We start from the raw sequence: 12,723 nt of genomic DNA, 5'->3' as shown, positions 1-12,723 counted from the left end.
CTTTCTTTTCTTACTTTCTCTATCAGCAGTAAGTTTTTTGGCATAAACTCTTTGAGCAGCTTCCTCGGCTGTTGCCATTGTAGGTTCTTCAGTCATTTTAAAATTAAACATTTTTCCGTGAACAAATGTCTCAAATACCGTTAATGACGTCACCGTCAAAGCAAAAATGACGACAACTAATTTCATGACGTCAGCCGACACAGAAACATGACGTCACCTGATCCACAGACAGACAGACAACTTATTTTTATATATATAGATTTATATATATATATATATATGTATATATTATATATATATATATATATATATATATATATATATATATATATATATATATATATATATATATATATATATATATATAAAAATAAGTTGTCTGTGTGTGGATCTGTGGATCAGGTGACGTCATGTTTGTCCGCATATGACGTCTGAATTATTTCACACTAATACAAAAGAAGAAAAAAACTAAAAAAGGTAAAAACTACAAAAAAACTAAAAAGAAAAAAAAACTAAAAAAGCTAAAAAACTAAAAAAAACTAAAAAAAGGTAAAAATCTAATAACTAAAAAAAACTGAAAAAAATAAAAAAAGGCAAAACTACAAAAAAAATAAAAACTGATAAAAAAACTAAAAAAGCTAAAAAACTAAAAAAACTAAAAAAACTAAAAAAAGGTAAAAAACTAAAAAAAACTAAAAACTAAAAAAGAAAAAAACTAAAAAAAAGGAAAAAACTGAAAAATAAAAGAGAAAAAGAAAACTAAAAAAATATGAATAAATATATATAAAAATAAGTTGTTTGTGGGTTATGTCTGTCTGTCTGTCTGTCGAGTGACGTCGTGTTTGTCCGCATATGACGTCTGAATTATTTCACACTAATACAAAAGAAGAAAAAAAACTAAAAAAGGTAAAAACTACAAAAAAAAACTAAAAAGAAAAAAAACTAAAAAAGCTAAAAAACTAAAAAAAAACTAAAAAAAGGTAAAAAACTAAAAACTAAAAAAACTGAAAAAACTAAAAAAAGGCAAAAACTAAAAAAAAAAACTAAAAACTAATAAAAAAACTAAAAAAGCTAAAAAACTAAAAAACTAAAAAACTAAAAAAAGGTAAAAAACAAAAAAAACTAAAAACTAAAAAAGAAAAAAACTAAAAAAAAGGAAAAAACTGAAAATATGATGCCACCCCAACAGCTAGTATATATATAAAAATAAGTTGTCTGTCTGTGTGTCTGTCTGTCAGGTGACGTCATGTTTCTGTGTCGACTAACGTCATGAAGTTAGTTGTCGTCATTTTTGCTTTGACGGTGACGTCATTAAAGATATTTAAGACATGCGTTCACGGAAAAATGTTTAATTGTAAAATGACTGAAGAACCTACAATGGCAACAGCCGAGGAAGCTGCTCAATGAGTCTTGCTGCTGATAGACAAAGTAGGAAATGAAAGCGTTCCGAGAAATCACAAGAACAGCAAGAAAACAGGCTTGCGGCTGATAGAGAAAGTAAGAAAAGAAAGCGTGCCGAGGAATCACAATAACAGCAAGAAAACAGGCTTGCGGCTAAAGAACGCAAAACCGCCCAGTTAGATGAAAATCCACCTGGACAGCGAGAGTCAAAACATATCAAAACTGAAAATGATAGCGATGATGATTGGGTTTGGGATTTTGACTTGGATAAGGTCATCAATGCCTACCAGACTTAAGTTAAAAAACAAAGGTTCGGCGATATGTACTTCATAGTGACGCTGAAAAATAAAGAAGAAAAAGAAAACTGAAAAAAGAAAAAAGGTAAAAAACTAAAAAAAAAAACTAGAAAGAAAAAACACTCAAAGAGAAATTACAGACCGCGACACAAATGACGACTGAGACAGAGGGAATATAAGTGACGACCAGGAACCTCAAAGAGGAATTACAGACTGGGACACCCGGACACAAATTACGACCGGGACACAGGGAATATAAATGACGACCGGGACACAGGGACACAACTACAATGGGGACGCCGAGGGCACAGGTGGGATATATAAATGACGACCGGGACACAGGGATTGTTCGAATAGAAATTACAGACCGGGACACAAATGACGACCGGAACACCGGGACACAGGGAATATAAATGACGACCAGGACACTCAAAGAGAAATTACAAACTGGGACACCGGGACACAAATGACGACCGGGACACAGAGAATATAAATGACGACAGGGACACATCATAAGAATAATGAGGTATAGATCTGAATACGGATTGTTTTTCCCATGGACAATTATATGTTGCATGTTCAAGAGTCAGTAAACCTGACAATCTATTTATATGCACAGACAATGGGACAGCGAAGAATGTTGTATATTCGCATGTTTTACGTAGTCAAAAACATATATTTATACCTATCTCTATTCACAGGTGGGACACAGGGACACAACTACAATGGCGCGTAACTAATATGGCGCGTAACGACTTACGCGCGGGGGGGGGGGGGGGCTTGGGGGGGCGCGAAGCGCCCCACCAACTAGGTGTTGGGGTGGCGCGAAGCGCCACCCCAACAGCTAGTATATATATATATATATATACTAGCTGTTGGGGTGGCGCTTCGCGCCACCCCAACACCTAGTTGGTGGGGGCGCTTCGCGCCCCCCCCAAGCCCCCCCGCGCGCGTAAGTCGTTACGCGCCATAATAGTTACGCGCCATTGTAGTTGTGTCCCTATGTCCCACCTGTGAATATAGATAGATATATATATATATGATGGTGATTGCTAATCGACCATTCCCTGTCCCGGTGTCCCGGTCGTCATTTACATCCCCCTGTTTCCCCCGGTGTCCCCGTTGTAGTTGTGTCCCTGTGTCCCGGTCGTCATTTATATTCCCTGTGTCCCGGTCGTCATTTGTATCCCGGTGTCCCGGTCTGTATATACATTCGTTTTTTAGTTTTGTTTTTCTCCTTTATTTTTTTCCTTTTTTTTTATTTTTTAGCTTATTTAGATTTTTGGATTTTTTAGTTTTTTATTAGTTTTTAGTTTTTTTTTCTTTTTAGTTTTTTTTGTCCCGGTCGTCATTTATATCCCCCTGTTTCCCCCGGTGTCCCCGTTGTAGTTGTGTCCCTGTGTCCCGGTCGTCATTTATATTCCCTGTGTCCCGGTCGTCATTTGTATCCCGGTGTACCGGTCTGTATATACATTCGTTTTTTAGTTTTGTTTTTCTCCTTTATTTTTTTCCTTTTTTTTCTTTTTTAGTTTATTTAGATTTTTAGATTTTTTAGTTTTTTTATTAGTTTTTAGTTTTTTTTCTTTTTAGTTTTTTTGTAGTTTTTACCTTCTTTTTAGTTTTGTTAATTTTTTTTTTTACTTATGTCCTGGTCGTCATTTATACTCCCTGTGTCCCGGTGCTTTGTTGATTGCTAATCGAACATTCCTTTTGTCCTGGTCACTTTCTCTTTGAGTGTCGTCATTTATTTTTTTCTTTTTTAGTTCTTTTAGTTTTTACCTTTTTTAGTTTTTTTTAGTTTTTTAGATGAAAATTTTTTTTAGTTTTTTCCTTTTTTTCTTTTTAGTTTTTTATTGGTTTTTACCTTTATGTTAGCTTATTTTTCAGTTTTTTCCTTTTTTTTTCGTTTTTTTTTATTTTTTATTTTTTTTTAGTTTTTTACATTTTTTTAGTTTTTTTAGTTTTTTTAGTTTTTTTAGTTTTTTAGCTTTTTTACTTTTTTTATTAGTTTTTAGTTTTTTTGTAGTTTTTGCCTTTTTTAAGTTTTTTCAGTTTTTTTTTAGTTTTTTATTGGTTTTTACCTTTATTTTAGCTTATTTTTCAGTTTTTTCCTTTTTTTATTTTTTTTTAGTTTTTTTAGTTTTTTACCTTTTTTTAGTTTTTTTAGTTTTTTTAGTTTTTTAGCTTTTTTATTTTTTTTATTAGTTTTTAGTTTTTTTTGTAGTTTTTGCCTTTTTTTTAGTTTTTTTAGTTTTTTAGCTTTTTTATTAGTTTTTAGTTTTTTTTGTAGTTTTTGCCTTTTTTTAGTTTTTTTAGTTTTTTAGCTTTTTTATTTTTTTTATTAGTTTTTAGTTTTTTTTGTAGTTTTTGCCTTTTTTTAGTTTTTTCAGTTTTGACGTCACCTGATCCAGTTTTTTCAGGTGACGTCACCTGATCCACGATCCACAGATCCACAGACAACTTATTTTTATATATATAGATAGTTTTTTTTTTACTTATGTCCTGGTCGTCATTTATACTCCCTGTGTCCCGGTGCTTTGTTGATTGCTAATCGAACATTCCTTTTGTCCTGGTCGCTTTCTCTTTGAGTGTCGTCATTTATTTTTTTCTTTTTTAGTTCTTTTAGTTTTTCCCTTTTTTAGTTTTTTTTAGTTTTTTAGATGACAATTTTTTTTAGTTTTTTCCTTTTTTTCTTTTTAGTTTTTTATTGGTTTTTACCTTTATTTTAGCTTATTTTTCAGTTGTTTCCTTTTTTTTATTTTTTTTTTATTTTTTATTTTTTTTAGTTTTTTTCCTTTTTTTAGTTTTTTTAGTTTTTTAGCTTTTTTACTTTTTTTATTAGTTTTTAGTTTTTTTTTGTAGTTTTTGCCTTTTTTTAGTTTTTTCAGTTTTTTTTTTAGTTTTTTATTGGTTTTTACCTTTATTTTAGCTTATTTTTCAGTTTTTTCCTTTTTTTTTAGTTTTTTTTAGTTTTTAGTTTTTTTAGTTTTTTACCTTTTTTTAGTTTTTTTAGTTTTTTTAGTTTTTTAGCTTTTTTATTTTTTTTATTAGTTTTTATTTTTTTTTGTAGTTTTTGCCTTTTTTTTAGTTTTTTAGTTTTTTAGCTTTTTTATTAGTTTTTAGTTTTTTTTGTAGTTTTTGCCTTTTTTTAGTTTTTTTAGTTTTTTAGCTTTTTTATTTTTTTTATTAGTTTTTAGTTTTTTTTGTAGTTTTTGCCTTTTTTTAGTTTTTTCAGTTTTGACGTCACCTGATCCAGTTTTTTCAGGTGACGTCACCTGATCCATCCATCCATCCACAGACAGACAACTTATTTTTATATATATAGATATATATATATATATATATATATATATATATATATATATATATATATATATATATATATATATATATATATATATATATATATATATATATATATATATATATATATATATATATATATATATATATATATATATATATATATATATATATATATATATATATATATATATATATATCTATATATATAAAAATAAGTTGTCTGTCTGTGGATGTGTGGATGGATGTGTCAGGTGACGTCACCTGAAAAAACTGGATTAGGTGACGTCAAAACTGAAAAAACTAAAAAAAGGCAAAAACTACAAAAAAACTAAAAACTAATAAAAAAAATAAAAAAGCTAAAAAACTAAAAAAACTATAAAGGTAAAAACCAATAAAAAACTAAAAAAAAAACTGAAAAAACTAAAAAAAGGCAAAAACTACAAAAAAAAACTAAAAACTAATAAAAAAAGTAAAAAAGCTAAAAAACTAAAAAAACTAAAAAAACTAAAAAAAGGTAAAAAACTAAAAAAAATAAAAAATAAAAAAAAACTAAAAAAAAGGAAAAAACTGAAAAATAAGCTAAAATAAAGGTAAAAACCAATAAAAAACTAAAAAAAAAAAGGAAAAAACTAATAAATGACGACACTCAAAAAGAAAGCGACCAGGACAAAAGGAATGTTCGATTAGCAATCAACAAAGCACCGGGACACAGGGAGTATAAATGACGACCAGGACATAAGTAAAAAAAAAAACTATCTATATATATAAAAATAAGTTGTCTGTGGATCTGTGGATCGTGGATCAGGTGACGTCACCTGAAAAAACTGGATCAGGTGACGTCAAAACTGAAAAAACTAAAAAAAGGCAAAAACTACAAAAAAAACTAAAAACTAATAAAAAAAATAAAAAAGCTAAAAAACTAAAAAAACTAAAAAAAGGCAAAAACTACAAAAAAAACTAAAAACTAATAAAAAAGCTAAAAAACTAAAAAAACTAAAAAAAAGGCAAAAACTACAAAAAAACTAAAAACTAATAAAAAAAATAAAAAAGCTAAAAAACTAAAAAAACTAAAAAAAGGTAAAAAACTAAAAAATAAATAACGACCGGGACACAGGGACACAACTACAACGGGGACACCGGGGGAAACAGGGGGATATAAATGACGACCGGGACAAAAAAACTAAAAAGAAATAAAAACTAAAAACTAATAAAAAAAACTAAAAAATCTAAAAATCTAAATAAGCTAAAAAAGAAAAAAAAAGGAAAAAAATAAAGGAGAAAAACAAAACTAAAAAACGAATGTATATACAGACCGGGACACCGGGATACAAATGATGACCGGGACCCGGGACACAGGGAATATAAATGACGACCGGGACACAGGGACACAACTACAACGGGGACACCGGGGGAAACAGGGGGATAACCTGACAATCTATTTATATGCAAAGACAATGGGACAGCAAAGAATGTTGTATATTCGCAAGTTTTACGTAGTTAAAACCATATATATATATATATATTTCTATATTCACAGGTGGGACATAGGGACACAACTACAATGGCGCGTAACTATTATGGCGCGTAACGACTTACGCGCGCGGGGGGGCTTGGGGGGGGCGCGAAGCGCCCCCACCAACTAGGTGTTGGGGTGGCGCGAAGCGCCACCCCAACAGCTAGTATATATATATATATATATCTATATATATATATAAATAAGTTGTCTGTGTGTGGATCTGTGGATCAGGTGATGTCATGTTTGTCCGCATATGACGTCTGAATTATTTCACACTAATACAAAAGAAGAAAAAAACTAAAAAAGGTAAAAACTACAAAAAAACTAAAAAGAAAAAAAAACTAAAAAAGCTAAAAAACTAAAAAAAACTGAAAAAAGGTAAAAATCTAAAAACAAAAAAAAACCTAAAAAAATAAAAAAAGGCAAAAACTACAAAAAAAATAAAAACTAATAAAAAAACTAAAAAAGCTAAAAAACTAAAAAAACTAAAAAAAAACTTAAAAAAGGTAAAAAACTAAAAAAAACTAAAAACTAAAAAAGAAAAAAACTAAAAAAAGGAAAAAACTGAAAAATAAAAGAGAAAAAGAAAACTAATAAAATATGAATAAATATATATAAAAATAAGTTGTTTGTGGGTTATGTCTGTCTGTCTGTCTGTCGAGTGACGTCGTGTTTGTCCGCATATGACGTCTGAATTATTTCACACTAATACAAAAGAAGAAAAAAAACTAAAAAAGGTAAAAACTACAAAAAAAAACTAAAAAGAAAAAAAACTAAAAAAGCTAAAAAACTAAAAAAAACTAAAAAAAGGTAAAAAACTAAAAACTAAAAAAACTGAAAAAACTAAAAAAAGGCAAAAACTAAAAAAAGCTAAAAACTAATAAAAAAACTAAAAAAGCTAAAAAACTAAAAAAAAACTAAAAAAACTATAAAAAGGTAAAAAAAAAAAAACTAAAAACTAAAAAAGAAAAAACTAAAAAAAAGGAAAAAACTGAAAAATAAGAGAAAAAGAAAACTAAAAAAATATTAATAAATATAAAAAATATAAATAGAAATATAATATAAATTAGCAATCAACAAAGCACCGAGACACAAATGACGACCGGGACACAGGGAGTATAAATGACGACCAGGACATAAGTAAAAAAAAAAAAAAACTAAAAAAACTAAAAAAATGGTAAAAACTACAAAAAAACTAAAAACTAATAAAAAAACTAAAAAATCTAAAAATCTAAATAAACTAAAAAAGAAAAAAAAGAAAAAAGGAAAAAAATAAAGGAGAAAAACAAAACTAAAAAACGAATGTATATACAGACCGGGACACCGGGATACAAATGACGACCGGGACACAGGGAATATAAATGGCGACCGGGACACAGGGACACAACTACAATGGGGACGCCGGGGGGCACAGGGGGATATAAATGACGACCGGGACACCGGGACACAAGGAATATAAATGACGCCCGGGACACTCAAAGAGAAATCACAGACTGGAACACCGGGACACAAATGACGACCGGGACACAGGGAATATAAATGACGACCGGGAAACAGGGACATAACTACAAAGGGGACGCCGGGGTGCACAGGGGGATATATAAATGACGATGGCGACTCAGGGAATGGTCGATTAGCAATCACCATCAACAAAGCTCAAGGGCAATCATTAGAATCATGAGGTATAGATCTGAATACGGATTGTTTTCCCATGGACCATTATATGTTGCATGTTCAAGAGTCGGTAAACCTGACAATCTATTTATATGCACAGACAATGGGACAGCAAAGAATGTTGTATATTCGCAAGTTTTACGTAGTTAAAAACATATATATATATATATATATATATATATATATATATATATATATATATATATATATATATATATATATATATATATATATATATATATCTATATTCACAGGTGGGACATTGGGACACAACTACAATGGCGCGTAACTAATATGGCGCGTAACGACTTACGCGCGCGGGGGGGCTTGGGGGGGGGGGGGTGCGAAGCGCCCCCACCAACTAGGTGTTGGGGTGGCGCGAAGCGCCACCCCAACAGCTAGTATATATATATTTATATATATATATATATATATATATATATATATATATATATATATATATATATATATATATATATATATATATATCAAGCGTCGTATTTCAAGCGTCGTAGAGGATTTCGTAATAAATTGATTGCATAGGTAGTTACTTATTATTAGATTACATAAAAAAACTAGTTTTTTTAACTGAAAGTAAGGAGCGACATTAAAACTTAAAACGAACAGAAATTACTCCGTATATGAAATGGGTTGTCCCCTGCGCAATCCCTCGCTCTTTACGCTAATGCTTTTAATTGTTTTAAAAAGCAGAATTGTGGCAAAGAGTCAAACTTTAGCGTAAAGAGCGAGGGATTGCGGATGGGACGACCCATGCCTCCTAAATACCTCGCTCTTTATGTTAAAGTATTTTTAGAACCCCTCATATGCGTAATAATCTCTGTTCGTTTTAAGTTTCAATGCTACTCCTTACTTTCAATTGAAAAAACTTTTCCATGTTTATTTTTTCATTGTTTTTTTTATAGTAATTTTAGAAAATCCTGCGCCCTTTTCATTGAATTTTTGCTCCCCCATGACATATTTCTCCAAGGAAAATCCTCCCACATAGCCCCTCCCCTAAACTCCTCCCCCCCAAAAAAAAAATCCCCCGAAAACGTCTATACGCTTCCCAATAACCATTATTATATGTGAACACTGGTCGAAGTTTGTTACTTGCAGCCCCTCCCTCAAGGACTGTGGGGGAGTAAGTAATCCCCAAAGACATAGTTATTATGGTTTTCGACTATGCGAAACAAAATGGCTATCTCAAAATTTTAAATTCGTTGACTTTGGGAAAAAATGAGCGTGGGAGGGGGCTAGGTGCCATCCGATTTTTTGGTCACTTAAAAAGGGCACTAGAACTTTTCAATTCCGTTAGAATGAGCCATCTTTCGACATTCTAGGACCATTTGGTCGATACGATAACCCATGGGGAAAAAAACAAACAAACAAATAAACACGCACCCGTGATCTGTCTTCTGGCAAAAAAATGAAATTCCACATTTTTGTAGATAGGAGCATGAAATTTTTGCTATAGGGTTCTCTGATACGCTGAATTCGATGGTGTGATTTTCGTTAAGATTCTGTGACTTTTAGGGGGTGTTTCGCCCTATTTTCCGAAATAAAGCAAATTTTCTCAGGCTTGTAACTTTTGATGACAAAGACTAAATTTGATGAAACTTATATATTTAAAATCAGCATTAAAATCCAATTATTTTGATGTATCTTTTAGCATCACAATTTCGTTTTTTAGAGTTTCGTTTACTATTGAGCCGGGTCGCTCCTTAGTGCAGTTCCTTACCACGAACTGTTTGATAGATGTCAGATGTGAAGACAGTAAATTATTTGAATGTTTGTTTTTTCTATAAATAAATTTAGAATGTCAGAAGCTTTACTACAAACACCAAAAGCAAAAAGAATAGTAGGGAATGTCTAAAGACAGTGGGAAACAAATTTGATTTAATATTTCGTCCCTAAGTCCAAGGGCCGTCCTCAGCAATGCAAAAATATATAAGAAGAAAAAACTTACAAAAGGATAAAATAAATAAAATTAAAATGAAAAATTTTCCAAAACAGTCCCAGTATCCTTACCTCAGCGAAGTTCAACCAGGACTGATAAGTAAATTGTGATGAAACGAGGCGATTTATTGAAATGAAAGAGAATGATTTAAAAACACGTTTTTAATGCCAACTTTATTTTTTGGCAGCTGATCTTATAGGTCTGTTTGTGACAGGTTCTGTGTTAATATCTATTGGTTTCTTATAATATATCTTAAGGTCATTTTTAATTAAATTTGTGCATTGAGCAGCTACTGAATATTCTCCCAAGTCCCTATTAAAGGCAATATGGTCATTAATCTTAAGTCTGATTTCAATTGCTTCTCGAACCACTTGCTTTGTGCCTAGGTCATTGCTAATAAGGGCGAATTCTTCAAAAAATATTTTGTGGCTAGGATTCTGAAAAACATGGCTGGTTAAAGCAGAATCAAAAGAAACAGAAGCAATATTATAATTTAGGGCTTTGGTGATATCATCTTTATGCTTTGTAGGCGTTTCTCAAAATTCTGGTGAGTTCTCCCTACATAGAATTTGCTACAGTCGCATGGTATTTGATACTCCTCTTTGGCGAGAAACTGGAGTTTTATCTTTATCAGAATTTCGGAGATTTATGATTTTCAAGATTTCAGAAGAAAATTATGGAAAGCAGAGCTCCCAGAAAACAGTATGTTAAATACTTAATCTAACCACCGCTATACATTAAATACTCATTTAAAATTTACCTGCATCCTAGTTTTTCTCACTGTGACTAAGCTAATTATAACCAAATGTAAAAGACAAACTGGTTTTTCTCAGATCACACAAAGCAAACTTATTGAGTGTTTTAAGGATATTTAACAATTACCTTATTCTGCATATTATGAAGTGAGAATTGTTTTCCAAACATAGTTCCTTCTAAATAGCCGCTAATCTAAATCCATACTTAGACTTTCAGCCACTACACCTGTTGGACATTCGAATATGCATTTTCATAATTGCCTGTTATGCTACGTGACAATTTTCGTTGAAACTTGATGTTTAAAGTCCATCGAGTAAACTAAGCAGGGTGTTTTTGGATTATATCAATATGTTGTTTAATATCATGTTTGATTCTCAATATATGCAGATTTTTCTTTTGTAGGATAGCTTTAGTAGCTTCCAATGTGATTGTGGACAAAACAAATTTTCCTTGTGCAGAATTCTCGTTTAGTTGACTAGACGTAACCCCTTATACCTGCAGCTTCATGAATCAATCGGGTGACTAAAATGAAAATTTGTATCTGAGCCGTCGTTTAGATACCCTAATACAGCAATATCTTCTGTTTAAAAAACTGAAGAGGCACTTTTATTAAGCGAACATGAGTAGTGCTTAGGATCCATGAGTATACTCAGTGGAGGGCATGACACTTACCTCACCTGTTCCTCAGAAGAAGAATAATGATAATTGATATAAAACAGGCCATTTCAAGAAATTTAAAAAATTATAGGGCTATCTGGTGAAATGACATTATTACAATCTTCTACATCGCCAGAAAAATATATGCAACCCTCCTCCCGTTCAAATTTTTCTGAGTATCCTCTTCATCAAAATAAAACTTCTTTCATTTATTCAAGTAAACAAGGAAAAGTAAGCTCATTAACACTTACCCTAATTGTCATGTGCAACTTTCATATTACCTGAGTAAAATGTGAAAAAATACCAACTTCAGAGCCATGTTCCAGTTTTATTTAACATTTTCATCTTTAGTAAAAGAATGCGAAGACGCGGTGCTTAAGGCTGCAGATTTTAAAAGCAGACTACATACCTAATTATGTATTTTATCCTTCCTATAAAGATCTTCCCTAGAAGCCACTTCAAACACTAGTCGAGCTTGTTCACTTCTAGTAAGGCTACACAAAAGTAAGACTATGATTGCAGATCAATACGGAATGCGTTGCGCATAATAGTTCTCCAAAGGGAACAGCAATATTTTTCAAATATTTTTACAACTGTGTGAGGATGGCATGCTTTTGAAATTAGGGAAGTGTCAACAAAATATAAGCCATTAAGCATTCAGTAACTTATCACTACAGGCAAAATGTTGATATATAAAAGCTCATTTGAGGTCTTTTGGAAATTGGGATGTTTTGGAAATCCGGAAATTGAATTGATCAAGCATATTCTGTGGAAGGGTTACATGGAAGATCTTCTTTCATAACTTCAATGCTTGCATTATATTACTGAATGCAAGAAGTAACTTGTTTTTTTCTTTTACGATACTTCCATGAAATAAAGGGGGAAAACTAGCAGGTTTTAGAAATTAGGGAAGGCAAATGTTGGCAACAAGTACTATAAGCCTTTAGATGAGCAGAACAATATTCATAAAATAACGATTGATGCATAAATGAAACCGAAATGAAAAAAAAAAAATCAGCAATCCAACAATTTTTTTTCCAATCCAGATAAACGTTTTTGCATTATTAACTCTAGGGGAGCTTGTGTTTTGCGTCACCAGGTGAAGTTGTGAAGATAAATTGGAAGACAGTATATAGACCTCGACTATCAAAAAAGTAGAC

General features: G+C 31.2%; 1 protein-coding gene across 13 annotated transcripts in view; it reads right to left on the bottom strand.

Moving 5' to 3' along the window:
- The window catches only part of LOC136030245 (neuronal acetylcholine receptor subunit alpha-7-like), a 189,257-nt gene extending 177,172 nt beyond the window's left edge, over positions 1–12,085 (bottom strand). For 12 of the 13 annotated variants that reach the window (XM_065709076.1, XM_065709086.1, XM_065709079.1 and 9 more), the window contains exon 1: positions 11,973–12,085. The gene's annotated coding sequence lies outside the window, so the exon portion shown is untranslated. The remainder of the gene's footprint in view (positions 1–11,972) is intronic. The other variant, XM_065709074.1, reaches the window with a different exon arrangement.
- Between the last annotated feature and the right edge of the window lie 638 nt (positions 12,086–12,723).

The sequence above is a fragment of the Artemia franciscana genome, chromosome 8 (assembly GCF_032884065.1).
Source record: "Artemia franciscana chromosome 8, ASM3288406v1, whole genome shotgun sequence".
NCBI lineage: Eukaryota > Metazoa > Arthropoda > Branchiopoda > Anostraca > Artemiidae > Artemia > Artemia franciscana.
The sequence above is the reverse complement of the archived record's forward strand: the minus strand, read 5'-3'. Positions and strand labels throughout refer to the sequence as shown.